The sequence below is a fragment of the Schistocerca americana genome, chromosome 2 (genome assembly GCF_021461395.2).
Source record: "Schistocerca americana isolate TAMUIC-IGC-003095 chromosome 2, iqSchAmer2.1, whole genome shotgun sequence".
Taxonomy (NCBI): Eukaryota; Metazoa; Arthropoda; class Insecta; order Orthoptera; family Acrididae; genus Schistocerca; species Schistocerca americana.
Window position 1 is genome coordinate 638,223,897 of NC_060120.1, and position 20,021 is coordinate 638,243,917.

Genomic DNA, 20,021 nt, shown 5'->3' on the forward strand with positions numbered 1-20,021 from the left:
AGACAAGGCCTTATAGCAGAACACTTAAACATTCGCGAAGCACGTAAGACAGCAGTTCCAATTCAGACACCCCAACACAGACAGCAGTACCGAAACAGTAACTTACTCAAACAACAAACACTTTCATCAACACCGACACGTACCGCGGACAATCTTACAAAAATGGTTCAAATGGCTCTGAGCACTATGGGACTTAACATCTGAGGTCATCAGTCCCCTAGAACTTAGAACTACTTCAACCTAACTAACCTAAGGACGTCACACACATCCAAGCCCGAGGCAGGATTCGAAGCTGCGACCGTAGCAGTCGCGTGGTTCCAGACTGAAGCGCCTAGAACCGCTCGGCCACATCGGCCGGCTAGACAGCCTTACACAACATGAAGAATAACTAAACTGTATTAGAATAAACGGTGTAATGCAATCAACCCTGTAAACCTGTTCTAACTTAAGTATAAAAAACAGGCATATACAGCCCGCGTTCTTTATACCGCTGTTGGGATGTAACACTTGTAACTGAACACTTAGCTCATAAACAACGTAATAGTTTAATAACCCCAAGAATTAACATACTTTACATTCACAAACTACTGGTTTTCCACAATGTGCGTAATAGTTATAGTGTTTTCGTTAGTAGTGTCTAGAAATATTAATGCATAAATTGAATTGTAGCGAACTGGGACTGCAAGGCTCGAAGCAGTTCCGATGCTTTCAGACTAGGCTGCCTCAGATAGGGTAACATTTCTCTCTCTCTTTCTGTCCAAGTCTTTCTTATCATCTATCATCACATCTTCTTAAAATCTGAATTTTTGTGTTTTTTATCACTTTCTAATGTGTTTTTGTTTAATTATTATTTCCACTGTAGTTGCTGGAAACAATAATTGCTGTTTGTAATATTGAATATATTTTGTAATCTACTTGAAAAGCTGTAAAATGAACGATCTGCTATAAAACATAAGGCAATAGGTCTCTAAATGGGCAATAAATCAAATTCAAAAATTTCCATATTTTGAGAGACGGTCGTGTGGACCAAAAAAAAAAGAAAAAAATGTTCAGTGAACACGGGCTCTAAAGTGCGTCCCTGAAGAGCCACGAACACTTGATCATAGTCGTTACTGCGAAACATGTGTCTTCTAGTGAACAAGTGCTTGTAGCTCTAAAGATATGGGCTTTAGGTTCCCCATTAACTATACTTTTTTGCTTCAAATGGTCGTTCCTGTCATATCTCTGAATAGTGGCCATTCCTCCTGGGACAGTCTGTACATGCAGGGTTTTAGGGGTGTAAGTGCAGATATTGTGATCATTAGTACCTTAATATGTACCCTCTCCAAGGTGTTGGATGCTTTTTCTCTGTGTCTGTCTTCCCACAAACACGTCACATAATTTACAACCTGAAGTTTTCTGCAGAGTCTAACGGCGCCACTGCGTGGACTTTGCCTGTCAATATAGAGTCCCCGTTTTGCGTCCACACTTCAACACCTGACCTGCTGCCCAGCGGAAAGCAAACAATAAAACGATATGGCAGTGCCTGTGTTCTTAAGAGGAATGATGCAGTGCTCATTCGGACACGCATGTATGCGCCGCTGCGATTACAGCCGTTATGAAATGCATGAAATATATTCGTAGTTGTGAATACGTCCAACTGTTAGGTGTATAAGAGAATAACGGCACTGAAAATTTGTGCCTGACCGGGAGTCGAACCCAGATTTCCCTCTTTACGTGTGCGGTCGACTTAATCGTTTAGTCTATCCCTGTACAACTCACGGCCAGACCCAAACTTCCATATGTAGTCGTTCCTGCGTCACAGCCTGTACACGTACACACATTATGTAATTCCTGTACAAGGGAGGACATTTTAATTGTAAGTCGCTTCCTGATATCGAGTGATAAATACGATATTGCAATGCCTATGTTGTTAAAAAGAACGATGGTGTCCATGTTCTGGGACAGCGAGGGCGTAATCCTTACCCATTGCGTTCCAAAGGGCACTACGGTAACAGGTGCATCCTACGAAAATGTTTTGAAGAACAAATTCCTTCCTGCACTGCAACAAAAACGTCCGGGAAGGGCTGCGCGTGTGCTGTTTCACCAAGACAACGCACCCGCACATCGAGCTAACGTTACGCAACAGTTTCTTCGTGATAACAACTTTGAAGTGATTCCTCATGCTCCCTACTCACCTGACCTGGCTCCTAGTGACTTTTGGCTTTTTCCAACAATGAAAGACACTCTCCGTGGCCGCACATTCACCAGCCGTGCTGCTATTGCCTCAGTGATTTTCCAGTGGTCAAAACAGACTCCTAAAGAAGCCTTCGCCGCTGCCATGGAATCATGGCGTCAGCGTTGTGAAAAATGTGTACGTCTGCAGGGCGATTACGTCGAGAAGTAACGCCAGTTTCATCGATTTCGGGTGAGTAGTTAATTAGAAAAAAAAATTGGAGGCCTTAGAACTTGAATGCACCTCGTAGAACATCGACTTCACTCCCCAACATAACTACCTTAACTGGTTTTGGATCTCGAAAAAGAAAGGGCTGCCACTCCTGGAGAGACATTCAGACACCTTATTAGAAGTGACCCCAGCAGAGTTCAAGCTATCATAAAGGCAAAGGATGGACGCACTACATATTAGTGTCCACACATAAGTGTCCAGATACTTTTGATCAGATACCGTAAGTGCGACAATAATTTCCGAGTAAATCTGCGCAGCAACACGAGATGTGCTCAGTAAATATTAGATCCTCGGTTTGCAGTTTATCGATTTGGAGGTACAGAACCCCAATCTCCTTCAAAGTAGGCTCCGTGGTAATGCACACACTACTCCCAGCGCCCGCAGCGTTGTTTGAAACAATAGGGTATTTGATTGTTTTCTGTAAATTGGCTTAAATGACTAATCATGTCATTTTATCCTCCTAACATGCTTTTTTTCTCTCTTGAATTTTAATATTCTTATCAAACTACGGAAATGAAATTTAAATAATCTGAAAGCCCGCTAAAACGCTCCATTCCAGTCATGTGATGCCAGTGACGTAGCTCACTGCTCCTACCGTCATAATGCTAATTCACAGTGATGTCTTGTTTTGGAATTTAAGTTTCGGAAAATGGGTTACAAATGGTGAGTAGGACCGTAATGTTCAAGTACATCTATAAAAATTCCTTAAAAGTTGTTTTTGAGTGTTCCAGAGAATGAGAAGATGCATAAAATGTGGTTGTAGTTAATTGTCACCACGACGACGCACAAGTTCACTACCTGAATTAAAAATGTGTTACACTGCGAAGTTAATTTTAGCCTACCTCCTAGGTGCGCTCCCCCACTGTTACAGAGGGTAGCATCATTCAACGAAATTGAACTCCTAGTGAAAATTGTCGTTTTATTTAGCTACACCTCAGTTGTTCAGCAGCTCGCTTGTTAGTCCAGTAGACCGTCGAACTTTACAAGTTTATGCCCATAGATCTCTGGTTCGAATCTAACCCAGAAGAACATTTTAACTTACTTGTAAAACAACTCGACAGTGCACTCATATGATAAACAAATCACAATCACAAAACATCACCACACCGATCAGAAACGGAATATTATTGCGTTTGCCTCGATGCTTACATGCCCTTACATTTGCAATCGCTGTTCACGCACTATACGTTCAAAAAGGTGTTTTCTGGTTACTGTGACGACACACTTCTTACTTTATGAGAAACAATGTTTTTATCTTCGTACTGTCCAGCTAGTATCTTTATTGTTTAAACTTTTTCAGTTTCATCATATTACATAAAGATGAGGTAAGTGTGCTTCAGACGCCAACGTTAGTTTACACTCACAAACATCACAGCCCTTACGTTTGTGTCACCTGCATGTTGTACACGCTTTACATCTCTCCGTATAACCTCATCGTCCTGCACCTCGTCTTTCTGTGGCCGTATTGTGCGCCGGCCGGAGTGGCCGTGCGGTTCTAGGCGCTGCAGTCTGGAGCTGAGCGACCGCTACGGTCGCAGGTTCGAATTCTGCCTCGGGCATGGATGTGTGAGATGTCCTTAGGTTAGTTAGGTTTAATTAGTTCTAAGTTCTAGGCGACTGATGACCTCAGAAGTTAAGTCGCATTGTGCTCAGAGCCATTTGAACCATTTGAACCGTATGGTGCTGTCTTCACTACCAGCAACGCTTTCCATAAACTGAATTGTTCGTTCCCAAAGTAAATGCGTTTATCCTTATTTGTCCATTTCTCACTAAGACTAATGTGAAGCTATGTATAATACATCCCACAATTGAAGCAACTGCTACGATCAGTTCTTGCTAACGCTATTTTCGTATTTCGTGTAAAACTTTTAAAAATACGTGAACTTTCCGGTATTTCAACATGCGACCTCTTTTATTGCAGTCAAATGCGTTACCCGCTGCGCCACCGAACGCCTGCTAGAAAGAAGTTCTCTGATCAATGGCTCCTACAGACGAAATCAGCACTAAGTTTTGCCAAGAATAACTTTACTGTGCTTTACTTCGCAGCTCATGACCGATAGTCGACACTCTAGTTATAATATACGGACCCACTAGCAAAAGTTGTGTAATTCCTTATCGCCGCACTAAACAATTGGAGCATAAACGCATCAACTCTCACAAGGCTTCCACTATCAGTGTTCACAAAATTCCCTTCTAGTGGTACTTAGAAGTTGTAATTGCCTTTTTCATTACTAAACAGCTAAACGCTTTGCAGAAAAAGTACATAAATACCTCGTAACTTCGGCTAATGCCCCTATAACACAAGTATAGCTTCGTCTTACTCATAATCTATGACGTCAGCAGAGCATCACCCAATAACAGAGCGTTTTCTATCACGTGACCAGATCTTGGTATTTAATGATTATCAAACTTTAATAACACAAAAATAACAGATATTTTGTGAGAACATTGACCGTAAATGCTATTTAAATGTGATAATCAATCAGAAAAACAACAGTCCGAAACATATTTTTAACATAGGAAAATAGCCTGTTGGATTCGTCAGCGAGGACGTCGTATTCCACATTATGTTTTATCTTGGCTCAAATTGTGTTCCTTTTAGGGCACTTCCAGCTTGGGAAATAGAAAAAGTCACACGGAGCAATGGTGGAGGAGTAGAGAGCCCGACTAACCACAGAACTGTTGCATTTGGAGATGAGATTCTGAATCACATGTGCAAAGCTAGTGAACGCATAATAATGGAGCTGCCAACTTGTTGCTGCCCACGAATTTGAATGTGCCTTTCACATGCTTACACCTACATCGTTCGAAAATTCTCGTACTATAATACGACTGTCTTCCACGGCAAAAGTTCCTATTCACTTAATGACATTGGATCGTATGAATAAAAAGGAGAACATTCTCCAGAGTAGACAGAGCAAAAGCACAATCTCAGAGAAAGTTCTGAATTTCGTGTGAATAAAAACTAAGAAGCATAGTCTCTGCCCCGGGAGTACTTTCTCACTACCTCCCTGTCTTATTGAGGAAGTTCTCAGCAAAGAGACTAAAATCCAACATCTTTGGTCCTCAGTTCGTTTTCATTTGCGTGTGTTTCTGTAACTAAAAGTTTTTCTTAAGTTATTTCTGTGCCGAAATGAAAGATTCCGAATTAGTCTACGTGAATATCCTGCTATTATCAGCAAATCACAAACTCGGGCCACAAGAATCCTATGACAGATAGTATAAAGGAAATACAACATCGTTACAGGGCTTGTTTTGGAAAAGACATTTCAGACGGGCACAATATGAAATCGCGCATGAAGTCTACGACGGATGTAAATAAGATGGGTAACATTAAGATCTCACTAACAAATTGCGAACAAAAGGTTTTGAAGTTTTTAGACAGAGATGACTGCAACACAACTATCCACAGAATTCCTGGTAAGTCCCTTTTTTCCGTTTTTTATTATGTGCTTAACGTTTTGAAATTGTGAATCAGCAAAATATATATTTTTACCGCGTGAAGATGAAACAACGTTCGATGAAATTCGTGTACTATACACTTTTCTGTAAAAGTATCACAGTGTACTACGCATGAAACTCGACAAACCCCCCCCCCCCCCCCCCCATCTTTCTGCGTAAACCTGCTTGCTATATGCACGAGTACTAACTAGAAACTAAGTCGTGACACACAGTACTGTTACTTGTTCTTTTTTATTTTATTTTTATTAGGAACTTATGCAGTTGGTGGTTCCACCTGTGCTATCATCTCTTCCCCAGAGTAGCTCAGAGGTAATTGATATCGCTTGTACATTCTTCGAACCACAAACAGTTTTGCAGCAACCGCAAATTGTCACAGCAGACGCTAAAAATCTTATGGGACCAGAAATCGTTATACCTTCGCACTCCCCTGTTTTGAGGCCTGAGAGAATGTCGAAACGACACAAGCGATGAGAGACGATGAATTCGCCTAATATTGAGCTGCAACGACTAGTATTATTGTACCAATTAGATATCCTGAAAAGGAAGCAGCAGAAACTGATGCGTCAAGAACAAGAAAAACAATAGAATGAATTGTGTAATGTCACAGTACAACACCGTTTTTTATTCATAAAAACATTTTTTTTTCAGTGAATGTTCGTTTACATTCTTCATTTACAAAATTCATATCCCCTTAAAGAAATAATTCAGTGCAAATTTCTTTTCAGTGAAACAATAAGAGTAACATAATCCAATTTGAAATGTTAAAAAATGTGTGCACCTATTTGCTGTTGTGTCAGGCAAATACCTTCACAGTACCCATGAAACATTTTTTGGTAGAGCAGAACAAAAAGATCAACTTGCTCCTATTTTAAATGCTACAGGTTAGACAGTTTGTGCATTTATTATTGTAGCTCCTTGCAAATACCTTCACCACATCCTTGAAACAACTTTTGGGAAAGTGGAACAAAAAGATTAACTTGTTCGTGCTTTAAATGTTATGGGTCAAACAGTTTATGCACTTATTTATTGTAGTATCCGAAAATTCTGTTCCAGTTTGAATTGTTACAGGTTAAACAATTTTTGATGTAAGTAAAATCGATAATAGAAGAGGAAGAAAACCACTAATCTGCATTTTATTACGTGACATCAGAGCACTGTTTTTTTATTTTCATCAAAATATTATTTCGTTCTAACTGAAGAAAAAATTATGTTAATTACAAAAAATACACGATTTAGGTTTAATTATGCAACGTTTCGACAGACTCCCCTACATTACATTAACAATTTCCCGTCTTCTGTCTGTTCCACGTACACGTACGTTTGCTGCTTCCTCTTCTCCCAATGCTGGAAGACTTATCATTGTCACTACGTGCATGAAAATGCTCATCCCCGACATGTTTTGCTGCGTTGTGCAAAACAAAACAGGCTATTATCGCACTGGGGGTTTTTGTTTGGGCAAGCCATATTTTATTTTATTTTTCAGAATTGGGAAACGCCATTCCACCTGTCCAAAGCCCCGTTCGATAATCACCCTTTCCTTAGAGTGAAGTCTGTTGCACGCCCTCTCATCAGATGTTTCGGGATTTTGAAACAATGTCATTAACGACAGTGCATTGTCATATCCTTCGTCTCCTAAAGGCATTGCACTGGTTCTCTCGCAATGTGCGGTACACACCCGAGTTTCTCCATATCGTAGCGTCATGTACAGGCCCAGGCCATGAAAATCAACACTCGTAAGCATTTCACTGTAATCACATGTCGCCTGCACATTTATAGACGGAAAGCCATTTCGATTGACGATTTCGTCTCCATGTGCAGAGGTTTCATTGTGTGCTTGCCCCTACCATACATAAAATTTTTTATCTAGACTGCCTCTTAACTTTATCTGTTTCTTGTTTGTTAACGTTTCTCGGACATCGGATCCACAACGATGCTTTTCTGTTAACCTGCTGCAGAACATTTGAAAATATTAGGAATAATGTTGTCTGGTGTATTCCAAAGTCTTCCCCTACACCAGTCTGAAAGCTTGGATACGCTAAATAGCGCAAAATGTTTTCGTTCTGCATTCGTTGGAAAGGGCGTCTCCTCTTCTTTCGTGATTTTTGGGAAGAAAGTGATTCGTCAGCCAAATAATGTTTTCACTGTCAGTTCTATATAAACTTCTACAGTTTCTTTCGTCTGTGTTCCTTCGTACTACGTATATCTTATGTTGCCTTTCGAGAATTCCGCCATTTTCACTAAAAACATTCAGTAACACTTAACGACAACACAACTTACTCAGCACGAAGTATGCTACGAAACTCACAAAAACAGATCATGTTCTCCGCTTGTAAGAAACTTCTCTGGTTTTATTCATACGAAATCGGAGAATATTCTTTGTTTTGAGCAACTTCCCCACCCTTCAACACACGCTGAGAACATACTCGGGTGAAGTATATTCTCAGATTCGCTTTGTACTCCCAACCAGAGAACTTCCTCCGAACTTCTGAATATAAAGTATATTCTCTGTTTTTTTCATACGATCGATTGTCATTTCGGCTGGTTGAGAGTCTGCCTGAGCGCTGTTCAATGTCCACTGATTTGCTGCCATATTTGAAGTGGTTTTACCACTCCTTTACCCTTGTCCTGGTCATGGCAACATCCTGGAAAGCTTGTTAAATCTTGTGCCTGGTTTCCACGTGGTTATCGCAAAGCTTTTGGCAAAATTTGTTCAGTACCGATCCTCAATTGGTTCCATCATTTTATAACTTACTAGCTTAGAGCCGACAGCTTCGCTTGCGTAGATTGTATTGTCTGCACATTTTTTTTTCTTTCGTTTTGCCACATTTTGTCAGAATAAACAGTGTATTCCGGCGAGAAGAGAGCCAGTATGTTGGCTGAGAACATCTGTTTCAGTCGATTGCGCTAAATGTGCAAAACCTTGCCACTGGAAGTGTCTGAAAGGAACAATCAGTGGTGTTTTTAGGGTGTCTCTAATAATGGCCGTTGAGATTATTCAATTTTGTGGATGTTTACAGTTTTTAACTCTTTACCATCCATGTATACCACTTTTAAGGTTTCTGTATCTTTTTACCATTGTTTTCCATATTAGTTTGAACTAGTTAATACGCAGAAAAATATTTGATGTTTGGGTGTTAACAACTGGACTGTAATGTGCCTTAAGCCTGAAGAAGGCCAACAATGAAAAAACGAAATTGTTAAGGCTTTCGTGGCCACTTGTTGACAAACTGCCTATTGGCTTCTGTAACGGGTTCTTCGGCCGACGCTCATCTAATGATGTTACTGACGGAAGAAGAAAGCGCGATTGATGTCCTCTCTCGCCTTTCTGTCACGGTGCCGAGATGAAGGTGCTACACCGAAGTTCTTGAAATGTAAGCGCCTGTTCAGCACCGCCCAAGCACATCGTATCTACGACAGAGTGGAACGAGCTTTTCTTCGTGAGCGAATTCATACAACATGGAGAGACTTGGAAAGAACGGATCAGGAACTTTTGGACATTTTCTATCAACTAAGTAGCAGAATGCATTGAGACGACTGTGGCAAGATCGACAGCATCACTCTCAGGAGCATGCAGAACGAACTCGAGCGCTGCACCGAGCGACAGAAGAAAAAGTTTGAAAGATGCCGGAAGCTGGTCAACAAGGCGATTCCCGACATGTCACACACAGTGGTCAACCTCACTGAACGTCAGTTGACTGAAGAGGAAGTGTCTGTTCTTCAAAAAGGTGGGAATTTCGCTATCATCCCGAGAACTATACCTATGGATGACATCGTTGCCAACACCGAAGCGGCCATTCGGACCCTTCCTTGTGAAAGGGCAGAGGAAATACGCACTGAAACAGCCAGGATACTGCGCCAAGCAAAACCACCAGCTTGCAACCTGAAGAAAGAAGAGCTACAAGCCATTAATAATCTCAACGCCGACAAGAGTATATTGGTACTGCCTGCCGATAAGGGAAATGCAACCGTCATAATGAAGACCGAAGATTATGAGCAAAAGATCCGAGACCTGTTAGATCCGACGACGTACCGAAAACTAAGCGCAGATCCGACGCAGCGTATCACACGGAATACGAATCGATTAGTCAAGGCGTCTTCTCTGCTGGCGGACATACAGAGAAACCTGCACAACACAGAAGCCCTACCACCTCGGCTGTATGGAATACCCAAGTTCCATAAGAACAACGTTCCACCAAGACCGATTGTTAGCCTTCCTGGCTCACCGACGTATAAACTGTCAAAACACTTGGCCTCTCTGCTCCAGTCACATGTGGGGAAGACCGACACATACATAAAGGACTCGGGACATTTCATTGAGAAGCTGAAGAAACTGAAACTTGCACCAAACGACATGCTGGTCAGCTTCGATGTTGTTTCTCTGTTTACGAAAGTGCCACTTAGTGACGCTCTGGAGCACATCGGTTCCATTTTCCCGCAAGACATGACAAAGCTCTTCCATGCCTGTCTCAGCAGGAGCTATTTCACGTGGAATGGCGATTTCTATGAACAGCTGGAAGGCGTCGCCATGGGTAGTCCTCTTAGTCCAGTGGTGGCCAACTTCTTCATGGAACAATTCGAAGCACAGGCACTGGACTCGGCGACTTGCAAACCTAAGGTGTGGTACAGGTACGTCGATGATACTTTCGTGGTGTGGAGCCATGGTGAAGAACAGCTCGGTGAATTCCTGAGACACTTGAACAGCCTCCATGCCAACATAACATTTACCATGGAAGTAGAAAAGGACAAGAAACTGCCATTTCTAGATGTCCTGGTCACAAGGGATGGCGAAAACCTGGAACACAGCGTGTATAGAAAACCGACACACACGGACCGATACCTGTACAAACTATCAAACCACCACCTGAGCCAGAAAAGAGGCTGATTAATACGCTCGTAACGCGAGCACGACGAATATGTGAGCCGCAGCACCTCAGACGCGAAATGCAACACGAATGTGTTCTGAGGAGCAATGGGTACTCCACAAGTTATATTAGAAGTGTAACAGAGCCAAACACTCGGCGAAGTAAGGAATCAGAATAAGAAGTGACGGGTACGGCCTTTCTGCCATACAATCGGCCGTATATTGCGCAAACACGGCGTAAAGACGATTTTCAAACCGACAAGAAAGATCAAAGAGTGTGTTAGATCGGCAAAGGAGAAAAGTGACCCACTTGCAATGTCGGGAATATACCGTATACCATGCACATGCGGAAAAGTTTATGTCGGAATGACTGGACGATCAATCAACACCAGGATCAAAGAACATAAGCGACATTGCAGGTTGGGGCAGGTGGAGAAATCGGCCGTGGCAGAGCACGCACTGAGTGAGACCGACCACGTAATAAAATTCGCCGACACGGAAGTTCTGGCTGTAGAGAAACACTATCACACGCGCTTGTTCAGAGAAGCTGTAGAAATACATAAACAAGCGAACAGTTTCAACAAGAAAGAGGAAAACCTTAAGGTAAACGGAACCTAGCTTCCCGTACGGCAGCGAACGACCGTCGCAGGTAGCAAGAGGAGAACCGCACCGGAAATGACCGAGGAGAAGCCCTCGTACGTCGGTGCGCAAGGCACATGTAGTCTGCGGCCGCGAGCTCGGCTCCAGTTCACCACCGGCAATGGAGGGTGAAGCTTTGACAATGCCAGCCACTCTTGCTGGCGAAACGTCAGTAACATCATTAGATGACCGTCGGCCGAAGAACCCGATACAGAAGCCAATAGGCAGTTTGTCAATGGAAAAAACGTATGAAATATTTCTCAACGAAGGTGTGAAATTTTGTTCTTTGGCCATAACAAAAGTGACTGGCACCAAATGATTCTTTAATAATTACAACAATCGTAACTGAAAGAGAGACGTGTCATATAGTGAAATCTAATAACAGCTGAATCCACATCATGACTGTTTCAATTTAAGAAGTACACGGTATGGTATAAAGAAGTTTATGCCGGAGTAATCTACAGTTATTCCGACTGTTATTGGGAGAAAAGTTTACTAACCCTTGCATGCTCTCACGACTACATTTCAAACATAATTAGAATAAATTTATTACCATCACAACCCAAGAAATTGTTGGCTTTGTAACGTACTGTAAGGCATTAAACCCGAAAAGCTGAGTGCCAAAGTTGAAACTTGGGCTCGACAGCAATGATTTAGCGTTTCAGTAGTCGTTCTGTGTAACGAAAGCACGATTCTGTTATGACGTATAGCCTCTATTGACGGTCAATGTCTTTACCAGCACTTAACAAAAATCTGGGCACGGTCTAGCTGCTAGCGCACCTTAGCAACAGCAGTAACGTAACAGTAGGTGTCGGCTGTCACAGAGCCTGCGTCACACGCAACTTCAAAAAAGCACCTGGTGAGGCACTGGGGCACGTGTGCCAACCCATCTTTTTCCACAGCTGTTCGCTCTCCCCCCCCCCCCCCCCCTCACCCCAATTGACCTTCCATTCACCGATGGATTACCCCTGGCCGCAAGCCACTTACGGAAAACATTAAGTTCCAGTTTTCTTTTTTTATCGTCGGTCCGCTTGTGAAACATTCCAAAGCACAAGGAAAATTTTCCATTGGCTCAGCTGTTAGTTGCTTGTCTGCGAGCAGCTGTTTGAGGCAGATAACCAAGTGACGACCTTGAGCCGGTGCAGAATCTACTGCGCAGTTCCTTTTGTCTTAAAGGTCGGCTCGGCCATCTAACTGCACGCTGGCAAAGCTCCACGTCGGTAACACCGCGTTCGTGGGGCCGTCGCTACACAACCACTGTTATGAAAGACTAACGGCATGGCATCGATTTAGCTTACCTCATTCTATTCACATTGTAATTCGCGCATCATACGTCAATTTCTGATCTAATCTTACCTGAGGACTGTTTCGAAATACGTCCTCTTAACTCAAAATGTACTCAGGCACCTGAAATCTGTGGGTGAAAAGACTTTCTGTAGCGTACTTTAGCACGGTAATACATCCCCAACCAACCTTAAAGAGAAGCTAAACAGATAATGTAATATCTGAAGATTTATAACAAACTAGGAGCAAACGACTGTTAATGATTTTGTTGTATTTATTGCGGTACATGTGTAATTAATTAAAGATTAGAAGTAGACAATGCAACATTTGAACATATTAATAGACCATCTTACTTTTGCAAGGATGCACCCTGTCAAAACGCAAGTTACTAGTTGAACCCGTATGTGTACTTTAGGTGGCATACTAAAACATCGAGGCTTGAAACATTCTGCATCGTCCTGATCAATTTTCATTTGGCACTGAATCTACATTTATTACTCAGTATTACCACTTTGAAATTTGGTAAGGGCACTAGAAATTTTTCGGATACAGCACCATTTAACTTAACGTTTCCTGATAAATTGCTGCATTTGTTTAAAAGACTCATGTTCAACGAGTTTCTTCTGGGAGCTGAGCACATTTTTCGCCATCACTGCGTTAAGAGCTCTTCATCCACAGAAAATCCTGTTTTTTCATCTAGGGAAACAAGCTGCAATTAAATGGGACAAGTTCAGGGCTGTAGAGGGATCGCTGAAGAGCAAAGAAGCCCATTGTTTTTCGATCTTGGGAGGATTGTTTACTTCTACAACTTGAGGTTTGCATTGATCCGCGTACCACTCCCTATATAAAGTGCAGTACAAAAGTTTCAACATTTCAATCACGACGAAGTTAGCTGTCGTTTCCTTTTTACAGACTGAAATTTACTTGCGACATTGTACAGTAAAGGCAGATCTGACCACGAGTGTTAAGATGCAAAGTATGCAAAACGTATATCTCTTAGTATCAGGAATATGCTAAAGGATTTCTCTACGTGGTGTTATAGTGCACACGAGCGTGTCCTGAATCGTTTGCACACTGCAAACTAGCTCTTCAATGATCGACATAAAATGTTATCTTGAGCGGGTGGGATCCTGAAGTTTGACATTAAGCCAGTGAAACTCTTTAAGCCAAACGAATATATTAGAGTGACGTGGACCATTCTTTCTATGCCTATTACCCACTATCAAATGTCAAGGAAAATTTTGCGTCAAAGTGCTCACCAGTCTTCATATTTATATTGTGACATCATTTGGTGCTGACTGACCAGAAGCTAGTCCAAGACCAAAGGTAGGGGGGGCTTTTGGGACCTTTTGGCTTCCTGTTTAATGATGGAACAAACTTTTAGGTATTATACAGAAGGGTAAGTGCATGAACTTATGACAGCGAACCCTAGCTAGGAAACGACGGGGTCACAATGGGATCGGATATTTAGGAATCTGGTGAATAAGCTTGCCACTTCCTCTCCGCCTTTCATGGAACGTCTGACGAATGTGTGATGTTTTTAAAGGAGAGCAGAGATTCCATCATGTTAGAATCGCACACGCGTACAGAAATCACAGATAATATTTTTCAGCAAAATGGAGAGAGTGTCTCTCAATAACACAATCTTTACAGAAAAAACTACTCGTGTGAAACACAGCTTGCACATTCCACACTTGGCATAAGATACACAACAAATGTAGGTGAAGAGCCACACTGACGGACAGTCATCAGTTGACATTAGTATGGGATGTGTCCACCCTTGTGTCCACCCTTGGTGTCTCTAAAAAACACAATCTTTACAGGAAAAACTACTCGTGTGAAACACAGCTTGCGTATTCCACACTTGGCATAAGGTACACAACAAATGCAGGTGAAGAGCCACACTGACGGACAGCCATCAGTTGACATTAGTATGGGATGTGTCCACCCTTGGCCTTTGAATTCAATCTTTGTGCTATCTACACTGCTGGTAACACTTTGTAACTCACGAATGATTTCTTCCGTTGATTTCAAGCGATTATTTGCAAATGTCCTCTCGATTGTTAGACAGTCCCAGTCAGTAACTACACGAGATCTGCCTGATCGTGTTTGGCTGTGATTCTGGCTTCGCATTTCCATCTTACAATCACCAACAGTTGACTGAAGCAGCTTCAGATAGGCTGAAATGTCCCTGATGGATTTGTTATTCGGATGACATACAATGAATAGTCCACGTTCGAAGTCACTGAGTTCTCCTGGGCGATCCATTGTGTCGTTACTGTGTCTCCACTGACAACACAACACTCCCCGCCTTCTTTTATACTGGCGGGTCCTCTACTCGTGGCGTCTAGTAGTCAATTGCGCGTTACAGATACTGTACATTTCATCTTCCTAGATTTCCGACTTACTCTATAAAAAATATGATTATACGGAATATTTCTAATAGAAACTAGTAAGTTATACTTAGCGCTGGATGTTCAACAGAAACAAAAGTAACAGAGGGTGTGTCCCACGCAAGCATAGCAGTACCTCTAATGTTTGCAGTACACATGGACGATTTTATCAGGTAGAGTCAGCAGCACTTTGAGGTTGTTTGGTGACGATGCCTCAGTGTATAGAAAAATATCGTTCCTAGACGACGGCAAGGAGCTGCACAAAGTCTTGTATGATGTGACAACTCTCTCTGGAACGTAAATGTGGCATACTTGAATGAACCCTGTTTGACAAATTTAGAGATTCTGTATTAGAAGAAGACTGCGCGACCATTATGATTCTACCATCATGCTATCAGCGTAAGGATCGTGAAAATAAGATATGAGATATCAGGGAATATCCAGAGCCACATTCACACTCATTTTTCCTTCGTTTAGCGCTCGAAATGAATAGAAAAGAAAATCGATGATATTGGTATGATGTACCCTCAGACATGCACTGTACGGTGGAGCAGTTACGGAGATAGAGACATGCAATGCTACAGGTAAGCGAGGATGAAGCAGGTACCGGCCTATCAACCACTCACTGACTTTCTCCTCCGACCATTTCACTTCTGATCTATGCTGACGACTCATTACGTACGCGCTGTCAGGTTGTCGGTGGCCTATATGTGACTGTTGCGACTATTCACATTCCATTTCTGGTGAAAGAGGCTTCGCTTTGGAAAACTAGATAAGCTGGAAAGTTGAAGGGTCTAACACCGCACACACATCTAGTTCAGCAGGTCCGGCATGACGGATGATCCGAAACCAGCAAAAGCTAATAGCTTGCTCTTTCTTGATTTCATATTTACACGACAAAAATGTATAAAGAATCAATTATATAAATTTGACATAAGCACAGAGAGAAATGGTGTCAGCATGTAAACTACACATGTGGATCGGATGCGCATATTTCGTAGCTTTTTCTTAACACTCTGTACGGAACACCTGTCGGACATACTGCTATAGTTGACGTTAACAACGCTGCAAGGAGTCCGAGGGAGCGGAGAAGGTGAATAACCATCAATCGGGTCCCGAACGGCTGCTGATCGACAAATGATTGTCGGAGTATTAATTGTTTTCTAGTATGTAGATGTTTTGTTAAATATTGTCGGTCTGTGGGGCCTTCTTTCACAAATGTGTATTCACTGCCTAGTCTGATAGACCCGGTGTTGCCAAAAGTGTCAAGTTTTTGCCTGTCTGTCCGACAGGGTATTCCTAAAACTGTCACGTATTTGTCAGCCTGTTTGACCGGTGTTATACTCTTCCAAGAGTTTTATCTTCTTAGTCGGAACATTTGATCAGTTAGATTGAAAATTTGGCTAGCACACTACGGTTGACGATTTTTATTTATTGAGGAACGAAAAAACTGTAACAACTTGCATTTTACGTTTTAATTTTAATTACTACTTTTTTCACGTGCATATTCTAATTTATTGCGCAAACTTGTTACAGAAAGAGAAAAATCTGCGTTATAGCTCTTTAAAATACATTGGATCAAGCCTTTTGGCTTTAAAAAACACATGAGCCTTCTTTCTTGTGCCTCCCCTTCCCCCCTCCCACCCCCCCCCCCAAAAAAAATAAGGCAGTCCTACTTCTTTCATCCATGCGTTATTCCAGTTACACTGACGTATGAAATAGTAAACCTGAAATCATATCTTTTTTAACGCCACAAAAAGTGGAATAACACACCAGACATTAAGTGCAGTGTTTACTTGCAGTTTTACTTGCTATTTTTTACCACATGGTGGCCACGTCTGGATGAAACGCAAATATTTTTTATAGACTTTTTGGAGGGGAAAAACCGGATCTCGTTTTGATTTCCTGAAAAGAGTTTATCTATGTTTGGTCCACGATTTTGTGATGTCCCGACTGGCAATTTCCAATCTCTCTCAAGAGGTACAAAATACTATTCCATCTGTAAAATAAGAGACAGCAAAAGAAAAGAAGATCGTTAGCCAACGTAACAAATTTTTAGCTCGAATTGATGACAATTCATGTCCAACGGACAAGCTTGAAAACAGAAAAACTTGTCGATTTTGTCCACAACAAAAAAAGAGAAAAACTAACTACAAGTGCATTTCTTGTGAAAAGGTAACGTCGTTGGAGTTGTCAAGGAAAAGTGTGCAAAATGTGTGCGATGAGAAAGAAACTTTAAATTTTCTTTTTGCATTACGATGGTTTTTTAGTTTCCGTACACTCCAATTGTAATAATGTAAAAAAATGTATTCCTAAACGAGTAAAGTGTTAATAAGTAAGTACTGCATATTAAAGTTCTTTCTAGTAATAAATTTGTACTTATTGATATTTTAATAAGGGTTATGTTTAAAAACTTGCTATCGTTTTTATTTATACCTTTAATAGTGAGAAAAACGATGTGAAAGAGCGAAATAGTCAAGAAGGGTGAGAAAAACTTGGTTTAATGAATTTTGCGGTCTAGGATACCGATGTTCCATCATATTGTCGAATAGAAGATCTGGTTACAGGATTACATTACATAATTTGACGCCGCAGACCGCGGCACGTTGGCAGTTGTAATGATAATAGCAGCAATTGTCCAAACTTATACTATCCTGATCGCTTTGAGGAAAAAAGAAATTATACTGTATGACCAAAATTGTTGATTTTGTTCAGTAGTTATTACAGTATACAGGCAACGGCCTTGCCGCAGTGGATACACCGGTTACCGTGAGGTCACCGAAGTTAAGCGCTGTCGGGCGTGACCGGCACTTGGATGGGTGACCATCCGGGCCGCCGCGTGCTGTTGCCATTTTTCGGGGTGCACTCAGCCTCGTGATTCCAACTGAGGAGCCACTCGACCGAATAGTAGCGGCTCCGGTCAAAGAAAACCATCGTAACGACCGGGAGAGCGGTGTGCTGACCACACGCCCCTCCTATCCGCATCCTCAACTGAGGATGACACGGCGGTCGGATGGTCCTGATGGGCCACTTGTGGCCTGATGACGGAGTGCTTTATTACCGTATACAATACAATGTACGCATATTTATCGTTCTAAAAACAATCCACAGCGAATGTATTCAGTGATAAAATTTTCCAGTTAACAATGGACACAAATCCACATTGTTTACACGCACTGTTGTGTTTGTGGTGCCCGTCACACAGTACGGCTTATATCAGTCTGTGTCGCGACTTCACCGTATACCATACTTTGTCGCTGTAAGTTTCGTCTTGCGTACCTTTCGCTTTGATTCGTGTGTGTGCTTTAATTTACTGTGCGGCGTATTTCTTCTAAAAGGAAATGCATTATCTTATCATTAGCTGACGAAATAAAAGTCCTTGAACAATGTAGACGAATGCATAAGTGGTAAGCAATTAGCTGAGATCTTTAGCATGAGAACATGAACAATTTCAAGTATAAACAAACAAGTCCTTGGTTTTAAACTTTGTGTCTGAGTTAAGATGTGAGTTCGTCGAGAAAAGCAATGACAACAGCAGAAACAGAGCATGAAGAGGCCGCATGCAAGTGGTTTTTGCAGGAGCGAGCATTGGGAAACCCTCTTTCACGGCCGATTGTTGGCGTAAAAGCAAAACACGTAGCCGAGAAAATCGATTGTTTACCTTCATTTAAAGCGAGCAATGGCTGGCTACGGAATTTCAAGGTAAGGCACGGTACTCGTGAGTTGGATTTAAGTGGTGACAAACGAACAGCGGACCAAAAATCGGTAAAAAATTTTGTTGAAAAATTCAAAATTGAAACACTATCTTATTACCCTCAATGTTTATACAGTGCAGATGAGATGACCTTATTTGGAAGACTGTGCCTGAAAGTTAAGTTCTAAACGAAAAGTTGTCCTCCTGGCCACAGGGCTAGTAACGACTGTGTTACGGTGCTGAACTGTGCTGACTCTACAGAAAAGCACAAAATAAGACCTCTGTTTGTTTCTAAAATGTTGAAAACCTCCCATCTTTTACAAGAATCAACCAAAGGCCTGGGTTACCGCTATTTCGTTTTGTGGATGGTACGATACAATTTTCATACCTGGAATGAAAAAGGAGCAAAAGGCCATAGGTAAAGAAGGCAGTAGCGCGATATTAAAGGACAGTGTACCCACCAATCCTACAGAAAGCCTTCTTGAATGACAAGACAGACGTTTCAAAACCATTCTTCCTGCTGCCAAACGTAACGCATTTGCTGCAGCCTATCGGTTACTGAAACTGTAAAACGACACTACAGGAGACAACTGTTAAAGAAGCGTTTGACAGAAGATGAAAATGAAAGCATTGTAGCTCATCACCAAAAAAATGAATTTAAAAGACTGCCCTTGCGTTCCGATTGCAGTGCAGAGGATATAGGCGAGTGGCTAGCATGTGATCCTTCGGACCCAGAATTCCAAATTCTCATTGACGATGAAATCACTGAAAGTGTGAGAGGAGAAACTGGTGGCCACAGGATGACATTGTCACGGAACAGATACAGGACCGTCAGCTGGTGCAGCGTTTGCGTGTCTTGACACTGCGTTAACATGGATGGAGAGGTTTTTCCTGGAGCAATTTCTAAAAGGAATATGGCTCACCGTCAAGAGGATGCGAGGCTTGGCTGCACGAAAACGATTGAAGGCAACAAACCAACTGAGTTTCCCGATACGTTCAAGAACTGACACTGTGTCTAAGTACAGTACTGTACAAAATCCAAATAACATCGTTTTGTAGTCATTAACATTAATATTACAGTAGTATGTATACACAAATTAAGCTTTCTGTAAAGAAATTACGTTTTTTTCATGGTTTATTCAAATATGCGGATGTTCCATTATTCGGATCGGTTCTAGTCCCGAGTCATTTGGATAACGACAGTTTTGTTGCTAACAGTAGGAGAAGTGGTAGTAGTGCAGA

General features: G+C 41.8%; 1 pseudogene; it reads left to right on the top strand.

The window, feature by feature from the left end:
• Positions 1-17,818: 17,818 nt before the first annotated feature.
• On the top strand, positions 17,819-17,936 carry LOC124596998 (annotated as a pseudogene).
• The last annotated feature ends 2,085 nt before the right edge of the window (positions 17,937-20,021 follow it).